This window comes from Cherax quadricarinatus, chromosome 61, assembly GCF_038502225.1.
Source record: "Cherax quadricarinatus isolate ZL_2023a chromosome 61, ASM3850222v1, whole genome shotgun sequence".
NCBI classification, from domain to species: Eukaryota; Metazoa; Arthropoda; class Malacostraca; order Decapoda; family Parastacidae; genus Cherax; species Cherax quadricarinatus.
Genome location: NC_091352.1, coordinates 20,167,845 through 20,189,585, shown reverse-complemented (window position 1 = coordinate 20,189,585; position 21,741 = coordinate 20,167,845). Strand labels below are relative to the sequence as shown.

Below are 21,741 nucleotides of genomic sequence, written 5' to 3'. Positions count from 1 at the left end.
TGTGTGGTTGGCATTTCGCTGGGCCTCTCTCCTCAGTCATATATTGGATGGTGCCAACGTGCTTCCATACTCTGAAAAACTTACCCTAATTCTTCTGTTGCTGCCCTTGCAACATTGCACAGCTCCTGATGACGCACTAAGAAGTGTGAAAGTACTTGACCTAAAATTCCACCCCCCGGTCCGCAATTTGACAGTCTGACGCTTACCGCGGCTCGAGCCCCTTGTCTATTCTTGTGTTTGTTCATGTACAGTTGTTTATTGCAACTTAATTTTAATACAAAAACATTAAGGCTGAGCGTCACTAGAGAAGTCTTCCAAAGCTCATTCCCAGGATCCACACTGTGGATGGTTTGGAGCCCACCAAAGCTCACAGTTCCAGGATCCTCACTGTGAATGGTTTGAAACTCACCAAAGCTCACAGTTCCAGGATCCTCACTGTGGATGGTTTGAAGCTCACCAAAGCTCGGTCCCCGGATACACACTGCTGTGTGTGACTTAAATCAAAAGCTGGACCTTAACACCCGCACAATCATGAGGAAGGAAAGAGAACTGCTGTGTTTGGCCGAGACCAAGAGCTGGAGTTTAACACCCAACCACAACTAACGGAAAAGAGAAATTAGCCGTGTTTGACCAGGACCAAGAGCTTGTGTTTAACACTTAAATAATACTGAGTAAAACACACACGTACTGTGTTTGACTGGTAAACTTGATTAAAGAGCACCAAGTATTATGGTGATCGTGTTAATGTTAATTACTTAAACATTGTATTGATGGTTTATGGTGAGTCCAAGTAACGTGTTTGTGTTTGTACTCGCCTATTTACACTGACTTATTTGTGGTTTCAGGGTCGATCCGTAGCTCCTGGCCCAGCCTGTTCGATGGTCGTTAGTATGTCCATTCTCTCCCTGCTCCAAGAGCTTTATCGCACCTCCTCTTTAAAGGTATGTATGGATCCTGCCTCCATTATATCACTCTCCAGATTGTTCCACTTTCTGACAACTCTATAACTGAAGAAATACTTTCTAACATCCCTGTGACTCGTCTGTGTTTTCAGCTTCCGGCTGTGGCCCCTTGTTTATGTGTCATTTCTCTGAAACATTGTTTCTATCCACCTTGCCAATTTCTCTCTGTATTTATTATGTTATCATGTCCCCCTGTCCCGCCTGTCCTCCAGTGTCAAGTTAATTTCCCTTAACTTCTCTTCGTATAACATACCTTTAGCTCTGGGACTAGTCTTGTCGCAATCCTTTGCACTTTACCTAATTTCTTAACTTTTTTTGTGTGTATGCGTGTGTGTGTGTGTTTTCACCTCTTTATGATTTCTTTCTTTGAATTTTCGGAAGTAAACTCTAGCTCTTAGTTCACTTCTCATTTTTCTAGTATATAGCATAAAATAGAGCGGTCATATAAATGTTTTAAATCGACATATTAGAATAAATCGTTTATTCAAGTCGTTCCATTTCTTAAGCTCTCGCATATTGGCTTAATCATGGGTGATCATTTCTCCATTCCCTCTTGTTCTTGTTTCTTTGCTCGTGATCAACCTATCATTGTCTACCCTGGCTATGATCGCTAGCATTTTGTATGGTGTGATTTTTTGTACATCAGCTGTTTTCCACTAAGGAATAGTGACCCAAAGAAAGAGCCTTTTTCCATCATTCAGTCAAAAGATGTCATGCCAGAAACTGATCTCACAATTCAAATGACTCTACATTCAACATCCAGCCCACACATCCTTCAGAATGCTAACACTGTATTTATCGGGTGAAATCACTGATCTAGAGAATGTATAAAGAATCTCCACTGCACGAATTAGTTTAGTCAAGAACCTTAATTACTAGGACGTTTGAAGTCCCTTGACCTGTATTCCCTGGAACACTGACGAGAAAGATACATCATAATCTGTACCTAGAAAGTCTGCACATAGAAATCTCACCTTACGAAAGCAAAAAGCTAGGCAGACAGTGCAACATACCTACAATGAAAAGCAGAGGTATCATGAGTACACTAAGAGAGAAAACAGTAAGTGTCCGGGGCCCGTGACTGTTCAACAGCCTCCCATTATACATAAAGTGAATTTCCCAAAGACCCTTACCTACCTTCAAGAGGGAACTGGACAGCAACCTAAAAGTGCCCGATCAGCAGGGTTGTAGTTCGTATGTTGGACTGCGTGCGGCCAGCAGTAACAGCCTGGTTGATCAGGCCCTGATCCACGGTGAGTCCTGGTCAAAGACTGGAACACGGGGAAGTTGACCCTCGGAACAACCACCATGTAGACCACCTCCAACCTTCAATTCCGTCTAATCGGTTTCCTTGACTCTACGTAAATACTTTCTTGCTCACACTTCAGCAGCACGTCAAATCCCACTCATTCCAACTGATCATGCTCTCATGTTCCTGCTAAATGGTCAAACCCCCTCCACTCATAACCCTCTTCACTTCCTCCGCAACCCTTCCTTGGACGACCCCTAACATTCCTTCCGTCCACCACAGATTTATACACCCACTTCGTCAACTTACTCGCCTCCATTATACCTACAGTAAATGGCTAACCCATCCCATAACTCTCCTTCGCTCTCTGATTTATACCTTTCATACCTTTGTACAGTTTTATCTGAAATACATCATATTCACTGCTTTCAGTGGATTTAGAGATATCTACTTCTTCCAGTGGAGTTGGACATCATATCACTGTCTCCAGTGAAGTAAGATATCACAACCACTGCCTCCAGTGCAGTGAGACATCATATCACTTCCTCCAGTGGAGTTGGACATCATATCACTGCCTCCAGTGGAGTTGGACATCATATCACTGCCTCCAGTGGAGTTGGACATAATTCTGTCGTGATTGCTCCTCCTTTATTTCCACATTCTTTGTCAATTTTTTACTTAACAGCTCATTTCCCTCCTTCGTACCTGCTCGAATTTCAACTAGTATTTTACCAGGTAATTGCTCCATAAAGGTGATGCAGACTCAGGAACTGGTTGTCACATATAAGCTGCAGTGTGTCTGAAGGAGTGTCCACCAGGCTCTTGACTTCCATTCTTAAGTCTTTGCTGCTTTGAGTGTGTGTTAAGTAACGAGGCGTCGAGTATTAGATGTTACTTGGCGTTTTTCTTTACTGTATTATTTTATTATCCCACAAACTGTAATTTATTTTTGGCCTCCTTTCTCCCGTCTGTAGCTTCATAACTTTGCTCTTGCGAAGGATAAACTCCAGTAACAAGGTATTTGGTCACTCTGAAAGTCTGTCCAAGTCCTCCTGCAACCTACTTCTATGGATTTCGATTTGCATTACCCTCATTATTTCGGCATCATCCTACGAATTTTGCCACGATGTTAACTCTAACATAACAATACCGTGTGTGTGTGTGTGTGTGTGTGTGTGTGTGTGTGTGTGTGTGTGTATGTGTGTGTGTGCGCGCTTGTGCGTTTATGTATACTCACCAATTTGTGGTTGCAGCGGTCAAGTCACAGCTCCTGGCCCGTCCTCTTTGGTGTTTGCTCTTATGTTCACTCACTGCTCTAAGTGCTTCGTCATACCTCTCCTTAAAGCTATGTATGGATCCTGCCTCCACTACATCGCTCGCAGATTCTTCCATATCCTGACAACTCTGTTACTAAAGAAATATTTCCTAACATTACTGTGACTCATCTAAGTTTTCAACTTCCAGTTGTGGCCCCTTGTTCGTGTGTCCCATTTCTGAAACATTGTCCCTGTCTACCTGGTGTCAATTCTTCTCAGTATTTTATACTGTATGTGTACTCGTCTAGTTTTACTTACCTAGTTGTGGCTGTAGGGGTCGATTCACAGCTCCTAGCACCGCCTCTTCACTGGCCGCTATTTGGTCACTCTTCCCATGAGCTTTATCATACCTCTTCTTAAAGCTATGTATGGATCCTGTGTGTGTACTCACCTAATTGTACTCGCCTAATTGTGGTTGCAGGGGTCGAGACTCAGCTCCTGGCCCCGCCTCTTCACTGATCGCTACTAGGTCCTCTCTCTCTGCTTCCTGAGCTTTATCATACCTCTTCTTAAAACTATGTATGGTTCCTGCCTCCACTACTTCACTTGCTAGGCTATTCCACTTCCTGACGACTCTATGACTGAAGAAATACTTCCTAACGTCCCTGTGACTCATCTGAGTCTTCAGCTTCCAGTTGTGACCCCTTGTTCCTGTGTCCCCTCTCTGGAACATCCTATCTCTGTCCACCTTGTCTATTCCCCGCAGTATCTTGTATGTCGTTATCATGTCTCCCCTGACCCTTCTGTCCTCCAGTGTCGTCAGTTCGAGTTCCCTCAACCTTTCCTCGTACGACATTCCCCTGAGCTCTGGGACTAGCCTTGTTGCAAACCTTTGTACTTTCTCTAACTTCTTGACGTGCTTGACCAGGTGTGGGTTCCAGACTGGTGCTGCATACTCCAGTATGGGCCTAACATACACAGCGTACAGTGTCTTGAACGATTCCTTATTAAGGTATCGGAACGCTATTCTCAGGTTTGCCAGGCGCCCGCATGCTGCAGCAGTTATTTGGTTGATGTGTGCCTCCGGTGACGTGCTCGGTGTTATGGTCACCCCGAGGTCTTTCTCCCTGAGTGAGGTCTGTAGTCTTTGTCCACCTAGCCTATACTCTGTCTGCGGTCTTCTTTGCCCCTCCCCAATCTTCATGACTTTGCATTTGGCAGGATTGAATTCGAGAAGCCACTTACTGGACCACATGTCCAGCCTGTCCAGGTCTCTTTGCAGTCCTGCCTCATCCTCATCCGATTTAATTCTTCTCATCAACTTCACATCATCTGCGAATAGGGACACTTCAGAGTCTATTCCTTCCATCATGTCGTTCACATATATCAAAAACAGCACGGGTCCTAGAACTTATAACCTTCAGCATAAAATCTCGCGCTAACCTAACCTAGCCTGAAACAGCACAATAATCCAAACAAATGCTCAGCCCATCTTTTATCAAAAGAGAGAACTTATAAATAAAACCCGGAGGAGCTCGGTACATTGAGAGAAAACGCATTTAGATCAGTCGCTTAATGAATCAACAGCTTCCCGTATATTCCCAAGAAAACAATTATACTCTTCTCTGTATGACGTGGGAACATAACCAACTTTCTCGAATAAACTTAAAAATAAGTAAAAAAGAACTTTCTTCCCTTAGGGCGTGAGGGAATTTCTTCTGGCTGTCTCCTCCACGAGGCGACTAACAAAGATCTGTATTCAGCATTAACTGCTGGGAAATTTTCTCCCCATTGTTATGGTAATTCCTGCCATGGCAAGTGACGTCAGAAAAGTGTCCTTGATGGAACACTCTTCTTGACTGTGAGAGTCACAGGTGTTGACACCTGTGTTGACACCTGTGTGTTAATACCAGTGTGTTGACACGAGTGCGTTGACACCAGTGTGTTGACACTAGTGTTGGAACCAGTGCGTTGAAACCTTTATGGTGACACCTGTGTTGATAATGTGTTGGAACCTGTGTTGACACCGGTTGGCAGCTATGTGATATGTTTAAACCTATATTGTGTTGACACCTGTATTTTGACACCTCTGTGTTAACATCTTTGTTATGTATTGATACATTTGTTGCATTAATACCTGTATATTACGTTGACACCTGTTTATTATGTTGACACCTGTGTTATGCTGACACCTGTGTTATGTTGACACCTGTGTTATGGTGACAACTGTGCTATGATGACACCTGTGTTTTGACACTTGAATGTTGTGTTGGTATCTGTGTTGACACTTGTGTGTTACTTCCTCTGCACACTGTTGACGCCTGTGTGTTGACACCTGTGTTGTGCTGACATCTGTGTTATCACAGCTTATTACCAGTGTATTAATTTGACACCTGTGTTGATACTAGTATGTGATGATAATACCTGGACATTGTGTTGACATCTGCTTTGACACCAGTGTGTTGCGTTGACACGTGTGTTGTACTGGCACACACGTGTGCTGACACTTCTATGTTAATACCTTTGTGTTGTAAAGATTAAAACCAATGTGTAACATAAAGATGCGCAACTGTTGCACATGTGTCTTAATCTTCAACTTGTCCGGGGTTTGCTGAATACACTGTTGCATGCAGAGTATGTACCCTTTATTCTGAGCACGTGAACACACACACACAAAAGGCCTCCCCAACCAGCGAACCAGATGCTAAGGGTCGGACGATGGGGCTCCATCGTCAGATCAGTATCTAGGTTCAGCCAATCATACTGTGAATCTGGCAATTGTGAAGGTGACGTGGATACCGCTTACATTCTCACCCTTGTCATTTTCACCCTGCTGGTTGAACACGGTTGTCCATTCTGTCTCCAGGCTGTGTCTTCTCCTCTTGATTTACCGTGTTGTACATATACATTTCCATCTGTATATAGTGTACATGTAAATACTTATAATCGCACTTGGTGAAGGAAAATATAATTCAAAGTCATTCAGCTGTGTTTGTTCTGCTTCTTGCTTCCCTTTACACACAGGAGGTGAAGAGACTGGTATGCTAACTAGAGCTATGTTCATGACCTCTGTATCAGCAGCTGCTGGCTCGTGTGGAAAAGGACTAGCAAGATCCTCAAGGATAAGCCAGTGTCAATCAGTGAGTTCGGGGTGGAGACAGCGTAGCTACAAGAATACAAGCTGACCTTTCTCTCCAGACTAGTTTCATATGAACCTGAGTAACTTTCTACCACTCAGCCAACGAAGAAGGAACAAAAGTCTGTGTTATCTCAAGATTATGTGAGGCACAACATGTCAGTGTTCCACTGTCCCAAATTCTTGAAGGATAGCACTTGTAAAGATAACAACTGTAACACTACTGTGACATCAGTGTAACATTACTGTAACACTACTGTTATACTGATATAACATTACTGTAGCAGAACTCGAATACTGGTGTAATTCTCCTGGAACAATTACTGAAACACCTCTAGAACTACTGAAACTCTGGAACAGTATTGAAAAACTATTGGAACAATACTGGCAAATTATTGGAAAATACTGAAACAGTGATGGAACACTACAAGAACAGTTCTGGAACACTGCTGGAACAATACTGAAACAAGGCCGGAAGTTCTGAAACTAGTGACAATACTGAAACATTAGTGATGCACTTCTGGAACAATACAGAAACACTACTGGAACAATACTAAAATATTATTGGAACAGTTGTGGAACACTGCTGGAACAATACTGAAACAAGGCCGGAAGTTCTGAAACTAGTGACAATACTGAAACATTAGTGATGCACTTCTGGAACAATACAGAAACACTACTGGAACAATACTAAAATATTATTGGAACAGTTGTGGAACACTGCTGGAACAATAGTGAGTCAAGACGGGTAGTCCTCGCAGACACAGGACGGAAGGAAGTGTTGCGGAAGCTCACAATTTTCAGTCACGTCTGGTCGATGAAGTATTGTTGTTGGAGAAAGAATCATTATTGATGGAGGCTGAGTTTCTCTTGGCGAATACAGGGATGATGTTGAGAGAGAATGTACAGTGTGTGTGTGCGTGTGTGTGTATATATATATGTCGTGCCGAATATGTAAAACTGGTCAATTAGCAAGAACTCATTTAAAATTAAGTCTTTTCTAAAATTTTCTCTTGTACGTTTAAAGATATATTTTTTTCATTAATGTTGATGTAAAAAATTATGATTTTGCACCAAAAGAAACTTAGAAAACTTACCTAACCTTATTATAACAAGCGCAATTTATTTTAGCCTAACCCAACTAAATATATTTTAGATTTGCTTACAATAATTTAATACTAAACAAACACAGTGAAATATATTTTTTTCGTTAGGTTCAGAATGATTTTGGCGAAATTATTGCATACACAATTTTCACTTGTCCTATATGGCAAGATAAGCGTTGCTGTTTAAGCCAAGATAGCAAGTTCTGCCTATTCGGCACGACATATATATATATATATATATATATATATATATATATATATATATATATATATATATATATATATATATATATATATATATATATATAAAAGCCGATCTTGGCTTAAATAGCAACGCTCATCTTGTCATATAAAACAAGCTAAAATTTGTGTATGCAATAATTTCGCAAAAATCATCCTGAACCTAACGAAAAAATATATATTTCACGGTGTTTGTTTAGTATTAAATTATTGTAAACGTATCTAAAATATATTTAGTTGGATTAGGCTAAAATAAATTGCGCTTGTTATATAATAAGGTCAGGTAAGTTTTCTAAGATTCTTTTGGTGCAAAATTATAAATTTTTACATAAAGATTAATTATAAATGTATATCTTTAAACGTATAAGAGAAAATTTTAGTAAGGAGTTAATTTTAAATGAGTTCTTGCTAATTGACCAGTCATATATATATATATATATATATATATATATATATATATATATATATATATATATATATATATGTCGTGCCGAATATGTAAAACTGGTCAATTAGCAAGAACTCATTTAAAATTAAGTCCTTTCTGAAATTTTCTCTTTTACGTTTAAAGATATAATTTTTTCATTGATGTTGATGTAAAAATTTATAATTTTGCACCAAAAGAATCTTAGAAAACTTACCTAACCTTATTATAACAAGAACAATTTATTTTAGCCTAACCCAACTAAATATATTTTAGATTTGTTTACAATAATTTAATACTAACAAACACAGTGAAATATATTTTTTTCGTTAGGTTCAGAATGATTTTGGCGAAATTATTGCATACACAAATTTTCACTTGTCCTATATGGCAAGATGAGCGTTGCTATTTAAGCCAAGATCGCAAGTTCTGCCTATTCGGCACGACATATATATATATATATATATATATATATATATATATATATATATATATATATATATATATATATATATATATATATATATATATATATATATATATATATATATATATATATATATATATATATATAACATTATCTCTACTTACATAGTAGGACTCGAACCTGTTAACTCATTATCAAAGTCCACAGTACTTTACCACGGAGCCAGACCACCAGATAAGTATGGGCGCTTAGCCATACTAAGCGATGTTTGCCCATACCCCCGAGCACCAGGCTCGTTTTCAAAGTTATTTCATCAAATCTTGCCACATGCAGTGAGCAACGAAAGAGATTTGAAATGCTTAACAATTCGCAAACAGACGAAATTATTTACATTGTCTCTACGTGCACAGCAGGACTCGAACCTACACACTCTGTATCAGAATCCACGAGCTTGGTGCCCGGGGGTATAGGAAACATCGCTTAGCTTCGGCTAAGCGCCCATACTTATCTGGTGGACTGGCTCCGTGGTAAAGTACTGTGGATTCTGATACAGAGTTTGCAGGTTCGAGTCCTGCTGTGGACATAGAGACAATATTTGTAAATAATTTCGCCTGTTTGCGAATTGTTAAGCGCATGTGGTGACCCGGCAGTGGTTCCCTCTAGAGAAAGTGTCATCACGCTTTTATAAGGGCGCCGGGTGGCAGGCGATGATCGGCAGCAACATCCTCAGGTTCTTGACTGCAAGATACACAAGGTGTGCTGCCCTGTCCTCCCGTGTCTGACCGAGAGTGTTGTGGGAGGAGGTGGTTGCGTACGGGCGTCGTGTCAGGACAGTCCAGCAGTTAGTGTACAAGTGGTAATTCAACTATCTGCTTATTTGGCACACAGCTCCCTTCGTTGCTCGACGATATGCGCCGACGTTATGAGCGTAAGTCGTAGTCGGTGAACGGCCACACGTTGCTCCCTAGTGTGTGTATGCATTGAGGGAGGAAATAATAGAATAGGAACTGAGGTATAACCTCACGTTCGATATTACACCCGTATGTGAGGTGATATCTCAGCCTAATAAGCCTTCTGCTCTTCTCTTATTTTTACAAGTAGAATTTCATCCCAATGGCTAGAACTACAACAACAGTCACCACCACCACCACCACCACCACCACACTTACTACTAAAGTTGCTCCTAAACTAACATCACGATTCCCTTGACACAAACAACCCCTGCACTTAATGTGATTAAATGACATTTGTCAAGAACTCGTCCAGTAGGATCGTAAATACTTTTATTTCTGAACTTCCAGCCTCACTAGACATTTCGTCCCCTAAATAACTAAACCTGCAAAAATACGTTTTCCCACATCTGCGTTCAACCTTTCTGCCTTTAAGTTTCTCTCATATATTTTCGGATATCGACTCGCTTTGCACTTCAGATCGCTCTTGGTGTTTTAATATTTCAGATCTGATCATCTTAAATGTTTAAGTGAGGAAATTCCTTATATTCGTATATTTTAAGTAAAAACTGGTCAGATATTTTAAGCTTTTCTTTCATATGGTTTGTTTCTTATGAAAGACGATTGTGAGAGCTCAGTTGCCCTAGACTGTGTCCACTGGATTTTTACGTCAGCATCGGAAAACAGATCATTACATAGCAAATAATTTACATCCACAAATAATTTACATCCGCAAATAATTTACATCCACAAATAATCTCCATACATGTATCAGTAATTAACATCAGCTCCTCCTGGAGCAAGAGGAACAAGTGGGTGTCTCGGCTGTTTTCCAGGAAGTGCTAAACTCTGTGGTTTATAATTAACTTGAAAGGGCCAAGTTTACCCGGGAAACAGAAGACAAGAAACTTTCTTAATTAGCAGCTTTGCTAAGTTTGTTAAAATTTAAAAAGATTTTAAATTTTTTGTTCTTATTTAGTCTCTCATCTCTATCTCTCTAGGTGTGTGTTTGTGTGTGTGTTTACCATGCATAGTTTGCATGGTTGTGCTTGTGGGATCAAAGCTCCAGCTTTTGACCAGCCTCCTAATATTTAATTCATTTGGGTATTGGCTTGTTTGCCTTTCATTTTTTATCCTATCTACTAACACTAATCTCTGGTCGAAGGAGACTCGAACCTACGAACCTTGGGACAAGATACAAGGGACAAGGTGCTCATGAATTCAGAGATGGAGTCAGCTTTTAAAATTTCCTTATCTAACACCTTCCATTTATTTACAACTTTCACAATTAATATTTTCTAACGTCGTAGTGCTGAGTTAACACCTTTGATCTCTTCTAGGAGCTCTCAAATCAAACAGTGGTCTTTGTCTTCAGTGTGAATACCCCTGATCAACTTCCACTGTGATCCAGTCTTTCCCCCTGACCCTTTGTTCTTTCGCCGTGAGGTTCAGCTTCCTCAACTTCACCTCACAGTTCATCTCCCTTACCTTGAGAGTTGCCTGGTGCAAATATACAGATATTCTCAAGTTTCTTCGTGCGCATGACTAGGTGCGGGAGCCAGGACCTTGCTGTCCACTTGAGAATTTATTGGACATACATCGACTTGAATTTCATGTTTAGATTTAATATATTTGCCAATCGTGTATTTGCTGGCAATGTTACATGTTCCTATAGCTGCTTTCTTCTATTGTGATGCAGTGAAAGATGTTCTCGGTCGATTCTCGCAATCTCCCTTTATTTATCTTCCTTAGTGGGGTTACAGCAATTTATTGGACCCTTCCCGCTCCTTTGTTCGTATCCTCTTTCCCTTTTCATCATCAGCAAACAGGGACATGTAGGACTCTGCTTTCTTTTATTCGTTCTTTACATTTTCTTTTAATTGAATTATTGTGTAGCAGTACTGATCTATGGGATATTTCCCCTAGTTATGAATGTTTTGACAGATGCTTCATTGGTTTTAATTTAAACACTCTTCTTGTGGCCTCGGTTTGACCTTTCAGTATGTAGGCGAGGTAGTGACGAATGCTTTCTAACAGATTGGGAAGACTCCAGGGTATGTGCACGGAGGGATATATGTCTCTCAATGTATCTATACGAAACGTGTAAGATTCAAGGTATATGCACTGACAAGTGTATATATTAGTTTATATACACTGAGGTGTATGTCTCTCGTATATATAAAGAGCATGAGCAGGCACATGAATATTTTATTCATGCTCAGAGGACATCTACACTGTACCATTCGTCGATTTTATCCTTTAAAACAGTGATTAAAGTATTCTTGCTTCGTGAGGTACAGGTGATTTACGACCTTAGTCATCCTTGTGCGGTCGATAAATTAAGAAGACGCATTCAGTCCATCCCTCCGCCCTGCCCAAGTCGCTGCTAGTGGCTCCTCTTCTGAACCTCAAGATATTAACTGACTTCTGACGTTCCCTGCCTCATGGGCCCTGTGAATACACACATAAAATGGACATATGTGCAACGTTAAGAAAGTAGGTACTCCCTGCCTGCACTATACTTCTCTTCTGTTAAATATATCTATTTTTCCTAACCCTGTATTGGATTGATAAGACTCCTGGCGAGCGTAATGTATATAAATGAAAGTTTTTGAACGTTTCACATGTACTAATTTTATACTCAGGGACGCAACCCATATCTGTTCTTAAAACTGTGTATGGTGTTCACTTCTGCCACTTCATGTGATTCATTAGCCTTCCTGACCATAATAACAACCCAGTGATTTATCTGCCACCTGTTACAGATCCCATCCTTTCAAATAATCTGTCCTTGGTAAATCAGGTCCTCGGAATATCTTGCACATTCTTAGTATGTCCTTTCTGTTTCTTAACATAAGAACATAAGAATGTAGGAACACTGCAGAAGGCCTACTGGCCCATACGAGGCAGGTCCTTATCAAAACGACATCTACCTAAAGCTACTCAAGAAATAACTCCCGTACCCATTGACACCAATCAAACCCAGCCCCTCCCACTCATATATTTGTCCAGTCTCTTCTTAAAGCTACCCAAGGTCCTAACCTCTATCAGCCCACTGGGAAGACTGTTCCACGCTTCTACAACTCTGTTAGAAAACCAGTACTTACCTATGTCCTTTCTAAATCTAAATTTATCCAACTTAAATCCATTATTCCTGGTTCTTACCTGGTTCGACACCCTCAGTACTTTATTAATGTCTCCCTTGTTTATGCCCGTCATCCACTTATACACTTCAATGATATCTCCCCTCATTCTACGCCTCTCCAGAGAGTGGAGATTTAAGGCTTTAAGTCTATCTTCATACGGGAGGTTCCTTACACAGTAAATCATTTTAGTCATTCTTCTCTGTATGTTCTCTAATGAGTCTATGTCCATCCTGTAGTAAGGGGACCAAAACTGAGCAGCATAATCCAAATGAGGCCTCACTAGTGATGTATAGAGCTGATAAATTAGACACATGTGCAACTCTTGGGTATCTTTATTGAGGAAACGTTTCGCCACACAGTGGCTTCTTCAGTCCATACAAAGGAGAATCTTGAAGAACAGGAGGAGAATGAGGTAATCAGTCCCTCAACCTTGAGTCGATGTGGTCAGTCCATCAATCTTGAATAGAATACGGCATACGTGCTGAGAAGGAGCTTATAAACCGTTGGCAGGAGAGGTGAAGCAGTCATAGGTCGTGTAACATTTGTTCAATGTTGAAGTAGGTCGTGCCCAAGAATTAAGCAAGCGAAGAATTCCCAATGGTTCTCTGAACCATTCATCTACAAACCTGTCAGACACTGCAACTTCTTGGGATCTTAATACTTGGGAATTCTTCGCTTGCCTAATTCTTGGGCACGACCTACTTCAACATTGAACAAATGTTACACGACCTATGACTGCTTCACCTCTCCTGCCAACGGTTTATAAGCTCCTTCTCAGCACGTATGCCGTATTCTATTCAAGATTGATGGACTGACCACATCGACTCAAGGTTGAGGGACTGATTACCTCATTCTCCTCCTGTTCTTCAAGATTCTCCTTTGTATGGACTGAAGAAGCCACTGTGTGGCGAAACGTTTCCTCAATAAAGATACCCAAGAGTTGCACATGTGTCTAATTTATCAACATGTCGGTTCTCTGAACCATTCATCTATGTATAGAGCTGCAAAATAACTTTTGGACTTCTGTTACTTATACTTCTTGAGATAAATCCAAGTAATCTGTTGGCCTTGTTGCGCACACTGAGGCACTGCTGTCTTGGCTTTAGATTTCTGCTTACCATGACTCCCAAGTCTTTTTCACATTCTGTATGGCCAAGCTCTACTTCACCTAGATTATAGCTTCGAGGGTTATTTTCATTACCAAGGGCAAGTACCTTACACTTATCCACATTAAACTTCATCTGCCATTTCTCAGACCAAGACATTAATTTGTTCAAATCGTCCTGGAGTTCATTGATATCCTCCTCAGAGTGAATTATACGGCCTATCTTTGTATCATCAGCAAACTTACTCATGTCACTAGTAATCCCTTCATCAAGGTCATTAATGTAAATTATGAACAAGAGAGGGCCTAAAACTGATCCTTGTGGAACGCCACTAGTGACTAATCCCCATTCAGATTTCACTCCATTAATGGTAACTCTCTGCTTTCTATTGGTAAGCCATGCTTATCATAAACTAGTTCTCTTAAGCCTCTCCTTATAGGTCAGTTTTCTCAGTTCTCAGACCATTCCTCTTATGAATCTCTGTGGCCTCCTTGTAGGTGCTGCATACTGTATGACCACCATTGAGTGTGTGTACCTAACTATTTGTTTTCACCTGTTTGTAATCGAAGGGGTCGATTCATAGTTCCTATCTCCACCTCATCGCTGATCGCTACTAAATCCACTTTCTCCCTGCTCCAAGAGCTTTATCGTACCTCTTCTTAAAGCTATATATTTATCTTTTGTCCAGTACATCACTCTCCAGATTGTTCCACTTTCTGAAAGTGTGTGCAGTCACCTAATTGTACTTACCTAATTGTGGTTGCAGGGGTCGATTCATAGCTCCTGGCTCCGCCTCTTCACTGGTCGCTACTAGGTCATTCTCTTCCTGCTCCGTGAGCTTTATCATACCTCTTCTAAAAGTTATGCATGGATCCTGCCTCCACTACTTTACTTTCCAGACTATTCCACTGCCTGACAATTCTGACTGAAGAAATACTTCCTAACATCCCTGGGACTGATCTGAGTATTCAACTTCCAATTAATTATGACCCCTTATTGCTGTGTCCCATCTCTGTCTCTGTCCACCTTATCGATTCTTCTGTGTTTTATATGTCGTTATCATGTACCCTCTATCCCTCCAGTCCTCCAGTGTCGTCAGGTTGATTTTCCTTAAACGCTCCGGGACTAGTCTATAATTTCCTTACGTGCTTGGCCAGGTGTGGGTTCCAATATGGACCTGACGTAAGTTTGTGTGCGTGTGTATTCACCTATTTGTACTCACCTGTTTGTGGTTGCAGGGGTCAAATCATAGCTCATGGCCCCGTCTCTTCACTGGTTGCTACTGGGTCCTCTCTCTCCCTGTTCCATAAGCTTTATCAAACTTCGTATTAAAACTATGTATGGTCCCTGCCTCCACTACGTCACTTGTCAGACTGTTCCACTTCCTGACAACTCTATGACTAAAGAAATACTTCCTAGCATCCCTTTAGCTCATCTGGGTCTTCATCTTCCAACTGTATCCCCTTGTTACTGTGTCCCATCTCTGGAACATCCTGTCTTTGTCCACCTTGTCAATTCCACGCAGTATTTTATATGTCGTTATCATGTCTCCCCTAAGCCTCCTGTCCTCCAGTGTCGTCAGACCTATTTCCCTTAACTTTTCTTCGTAGGACTGTCCTCTTAGCTCTGGAACTAGTCTTGTTGCAAACCTTTGCACTTTCTCTAATTTCTTGACGTACTTGACCAGGTGTGGGTTCCAAACTGGAGCTGTATACTCCAGTATGGGCATGACGTACACGGTGTACAGAGTCTTAAACGATTCCTTACTGAGGTATCGGAACGCTATTCTTAGGTTTGCCAAGCGCCCATATGTTGCAGCAGTTATCTGGTTGATGTGCGCCTCAGGAGATGTGCTCGGTGTTATACTAACCCCAAGATCCTTTTCCTTGAGTGAGGTTTGCATTCTTTGGTCACCTAGCCTATACTCTGTCTGCTGTGTGTGTGTGTGTGTGTGTGTGTGTGTGTGTGCGCGCTCGCGCGCGTCCTTTGAATGTGTTTAGTTATGTATCTGTAATTACATATTTAACTCTGTGGGGAGAGGGTGATAGTTAAGCTCCAGCTCTTAAACCCGACTTTTAACAACTGATTTAAAATTACCCAACAGCTTATTATAACTAATTTGCAATTAATTTGCTTTTCTGGTAAAATATAAAAAAAGTATCTTTGCCTACCTTCTCGATAACCTCTAGGAATTTTGGATATCGTGATCATATCCCAACCCCCCTTCATATTTTTCATGCATCCAGCGACATAATCTCTAGATTCCGCATTTTGTCCACGTAGCCAATTCATCTCTCTTCACGCACCAGTCGCAGTACCAACACACACTCTTACGTTGATGTTAGTGATTTAATGAATGATGATTATTGGAGCTACTCCGTAAGACTGTACCGTACACGCCAGACACACTGTACCGTACACGCCAGACACACTGTACCGTACACACAAGACACACTGTACCGTACACACCAGACACACTGTACCGTACACACCAGACACACTGTACCGTACACACCAGACACACTGTACCGTACACACCAGACACATTGTACCGTACACACCAGACACACTGCACCGTACACGCCAGACACACTGCACCGTACACACCAGATACACTGTACCGTACACACCAGACATACTGTACCGTACACACCAGACATACTGTACCGTACACACCAGACACACTGTACCGTACACACCAGACACGCTGTACCGTACATACCAGACACACTGTACCGTACACACCAGACACAATGTACCGTACACACCAGACATACTGTACCGTACACACCAGACATACTGTACCGTACACACCAGGCACACTGTATCGTACACACAAGACACACCGTACCGTACACACCAGACACACTGTACCGTACACACCAGACATACTGTACCGTACACACCAGACACACTGTACCGTACACACAAGACACACCGTACCGTACACACCAGACAGACATAAGTGATACGAACCTGTACAGTGAACACCAGGGCTACCAATCTTAACAAAGAACACAAAAATGTGGTGACAAACTCTACGGTGAACACAACAAGTTGTACCAATCTGTAGAGAGAAGAAAAATGTAGTACTAAACTGAACAGTGAACACCAGGGCTACCAACCGCAACAGTGAACAATAGCAGTAGCACCATCCTAAACAATTTACACAGTTATAACAAATAGAACAGTGAACACTGTAAGTTGTTCTAACCTGAAAAGTGAACACATGTTGTACCAACCTGCATAGTGAGCACAAGTTTCTCCAACCTGAACAGTGAACATGATAAGCTGTACCAAACTGAATAGTAAACACAAGAAATGGAGCCATCATGAACACTGAACACAAGTGTTACTACCCGTAACAGTGCAAATGCTACCAGTCATAACAGTGAACACAAGTGCTACAAACCTGAACAGCGAACATAACACGTTGTAAAAACCTAAACAGTGAAAACAAGTTGTACCAACCTGAACAGTGAACACAAGTTGTAGTACCATCCTGAACAGTGAAAGCAACAAGTTGTACCAACCTGAACAGTAAACACAACAAGCTGTACCAACCTGAACAGTGAACACAAGTTGTGCCAACCTGAACAGCGAACACAAGTTGTACCAACCTTAACAGTGAACACAAGTTGTACCACCCTTAACAGTGAACACAAGTTGTACCAACCTTAACAGTGAACACAAGTTGTACCAACCTTAACAGTGAACACAAGTTGTACCAACCTTAACAGTGAACACAGTGAGTTGTACCAACCTGACCAGTGAACACAAGTTGTACCAACCTGAACAGTGAAAACAGCAAGTTGTACCAACCTGATTAGTGAACACAAATTGTACCAACCTGATTAGTGAACACAAATTGTACCAACCTGATTAGTGAACACAAATTGTACCAACCTGATTAGTGAACACAAATTGTACCAACCTGATTAGTGAACACAAATTGTACCAACCTGAACAGTGAGCACAAGTTGTACCAACCTGAACAGTGAATACAACAAGTTGTACCAACCTGAACAGTGAATACAATAAGTTGTAGTACCAACCTGAGCAATAAACACATGTTATGCCAACCTGAACAGTGAACACAAGTTGTACCAACCTGAACAGTGAATACAACAATTTGTACCAACCTGAACAGTGAATACAAGCTGTACCAACCTGAACAGTGAAAAGAACAAGTTGTACCAACCTGAACAGTGAAAAGAACAAGTTGTACCAACCTGAACAGTGAAAAGAACAAGTTGTACCAACCTGAACAGTAAATACAAGAAGTTGTACCAACCTGAACAGTAAATACAACAAGTTGTACCAACCTGAACAGTGAATACAACAAGTTGTACCAACCTTAACAGTGAATACAACAATTTGTACCAACCTGAACAGTGAACACAATTTGTACCAACCTGAACAGTGAACACAAGTTGTACCAACCTGAACAGTAAACACAACAAGTTGTACCAACCTGAACATTGAACACAACAAGTTATAGCAACCTGGACAGTGAACACAACAAGTTGTACCAATCTAAACAGTGAACACAAGTTGTACCAACCTAAACAGTGAACGCAAGTTGTACCAACCTAAACAGTGGACACAAGTTGTACCAACCTAAACAGTGAACACAAGTTGTATGAACCTGAACAGTGAACACAACAAGTTGTACCAACCTGAACAGTGAAAACAACAAGTTGTACCAACCTCAACAGTGAACACAAGTGCTCCTCCACCTTTGGTTAGTAAACATTAAATATCCATCATCTCGTGTTTGATACCAGTAATGGCACAGTTGCCCTTCTTATAGCAACCTTTAATTATAAATTCAGGGATTTTAGAGACGACTTGAATCGTCATTAAGTAATGCCAGAATTACTGTAACAGTTTATTTTGTTTATATCAGAGGTCGTTTTCCTGGGGGACGAAATTTAGTGGTAAATAACGGGAGTTTATTGGAACCCGAGCTAAGGGTTGAGGGCTGGTGGACCTGGGATGCGAAATTCTAAGACCGGACACGAGAGAGTGAAGACTGACTTCCTGTGTCAACAGCAGAGTGCTTCCACTCAGTATAAAATTCACTCTGGCGTTGCAACAAGAGCAGTTGCAGAGACTTCCAACAGACTACAGATCAATGTAGCCAGTCTTTTCGCTAGATCCCATCCTTCAGAAGTATCTACGTAGTTAAATAAATAACAAAAAGGCACAATACCGTGACTGGAACGATACACAAATAACCCGCACATAAAAGACAGAAGCTTACGACGACGTTTCGGTCCGACTTGGACCATTGACAAAGTCACACTAACAGAGGTGGAGCAGGACGGCTATATATAGGCAGGAAGAGGTGGAGGTAGTAGTAGTGGTAGTAGTAGTAGTAGTAGTACAAGAATTGTATATAATACCGACAGGATGAAATGACACATGCACAACACCCGGGCATCCCCACCGTAGACGTTTCGCCATCCAGCCAGCCACTGGATGGCGAAACGTCCACAACAAAGACAACCAGACGCCGCACATGTGTCTAATTTCATCAGTAGATGTAGTAGAAGAAGAAGAGGTAGTAGTAGTGGTAGTGGTAGAAGTGGGAAATAAGGAAGACGAGCCAGTCAAATACAAAGGAAGGGGAGCACTGCAAGAGAGCTAGAAACCCACAGAGGGAGAGCAAGCGCACCGAGGTGCGTGAAAGGGGAAGTGGTGAAATAAAATAAAGGAACAGAAACACGAGACAGGAGAGAGAAAGACAACCCAGAGGAGAAAAGGAGAGAGGAAAGGGGAAGAGGAAAAAGAAAAAGAAGAAGAAGAAGAAAAAATGAGGATTCAGGTTAAGTCACGGGTGTTCTGAAGTTTGGAGCATTTTACAATGTAGTGGGAGAGGAAGGCATCTACAGAGACGAAGCCAGGGCTAAGGTTCATACAAGGAAAGTTGTGTATAAGAGAGGATTCAACTAAACGGCGACTGTTCGAGTTGGAAGTAGGGAAGACAGTTTTAGCAGAAGACCAGTCAATAGGATGGCTGTGATCTCTGACGTGACAGAAAAGAGCATTGTTAGTGTCGGCAAGCCTAACACTATTTTTGTGCTCCCTAAGTCTGTCAGAAAGAGATCGACCAGTTTCTCCAAAGTATTGAAGAGGACAGGAGGAGCAAGAAATAGAGTAGACACCAGGAACATCTGTAGAGGGAGGAGAGGTATGAACGAGATTAGTGCGAAGAGTGTTAGTCTGGCGGAAGGTAAGCTTGATGTCTAAGGGACGGAGAGAATTGTTGAGATTAGAAAGACCGGAAATGTAGGGAAGGCAGAGGATAGAAGAGTTCCCATGAGTAGAGAGTTTGGGAGAGAAGAAATTGCGTTTAGCACGTGAGAGGGCAGAGTCTATGAAATGGGAAGGTTAGCCAAGACGGGAGAACGAATTATAAAGAGTGGAAATTTCTGCTGGAAGGAACTGAGGATCACAGATGCGGAGGGCACGGAGAAAGAGGGAGATAAGAACACTTTTCTTGACAGGGGAAGCATGATAAGAAAAGTAGTGAATGTACATGCCACTGTGCATAGGTTTACGGTAAACGGAAAAGGAAAAACCTGTATCTGAGCGGTGGACATGGACATCAAGGAAAGGAAGTAAGGAATTAGATTCCCATTCAGCTTTAAACTTAATGGAAGGGGCAAGATTGCTAAGAGCTTCAAGAAAAGGTTGGAAGAGACTGGAGTCATGAGGCCACAGAGCAAAGATGTCATCCACATAGCGGAGCCAGAGTGAAGGTTGCACATCGAGGGTAGGAAGAAGAACAGTCTCGAAGTATTCCATGTAAAGATTAGCAAGGACAGGAGAGAGAGGAGAGCCCATAGCGACACCGAAGGTTTGGGAATAATATTTCCCTTGGAAGGAAAAGGAGTTAGAGTCCACACAGAGGCGGATCAGATCAAGAAAGACATCAGTGGGGATAGGGAGATGAAGAAACCCTTCATGGGCCTTCTCTCTAAGGAAATCAAGGACATCATCAAGAGGGACATTGGTGAAGAAGGACTCAACGTCAAGACTAAGCATCTTACAGGTTGGGAGAGAGCGAACCCGTTCAATGAAGTCTTGAGAGTGACGGAGGTGGGCAGGAGAAAAAGTACCAAGAAAGGGAGTGAGGGTTTTGGCCAGCCAAGAAGCAAGAGAATAAGAGACAGAACCTCTAGAGGATATGATAGGACGAAGAGGAATATCAGGTTTATGAGTTTTGGGAAGGCCATAGAAATAGGGAAGAGAGGGACAGATGACACGAAACCGTTGAACAAGGTCAAAGTCAGGAGGACAGAGGTCGGAGAGAGTCCTTAGTTTTTTGTTGAAAGTTCTCTTGATGCGATCAAGAGGGTTGGAAACGAGAGGAGTGTAGGTGCGTGAGTCAGAGAGCAAGACATCAGCTTTACGGAGGTAATCCTCGCGATCAAGGATAACTACCGAATTACCTTTGTCAGAAGATAGTATGACAATGTTAGTGTTAGATTTAAGAGAAGAAAGGGCAAGTTGGTAACGGCGTGGAAGGTGGTGATTCTTGGAAAACAGACTAACAAGAGCAGGAAGGAGAGCACCACGAAAAGTGGACAAGTCAGGAAGATTACGGAAGCGAGATTGACGAAAGGAATCAAAAGAGCTAATCAGGGAAATACCAGCGCGAGGAGTAGGCGAAGTGGCAAAGGAAAGACCAAAACCAAGAAGTTCAAGCTCATATTGAGAGAGTGAGACAG

General features: G+C 41.6%; 1 protein-coding gene across 1 annotated transcript in view; it reads left to right on the top strand.

Moving 5' to 3' along the window:
* Positions 1 to 21,741, top strand: part of LOC128699309 (TLC domain-containing protein 3A) — a 623,909-nt gene that overhangs the window by 207,138 nt on the left and 395,030 nt on the right. Inside the window, exon 2 of the transcript XR_011393719.1 lies at positions 846 to 941. The gene's annotated coding sequence lies outside the window, so the exon portion shown is untranslated. The remainder of the gene's footprint in view (positions 1 to 845; positions 942 to 21,741) is intronic.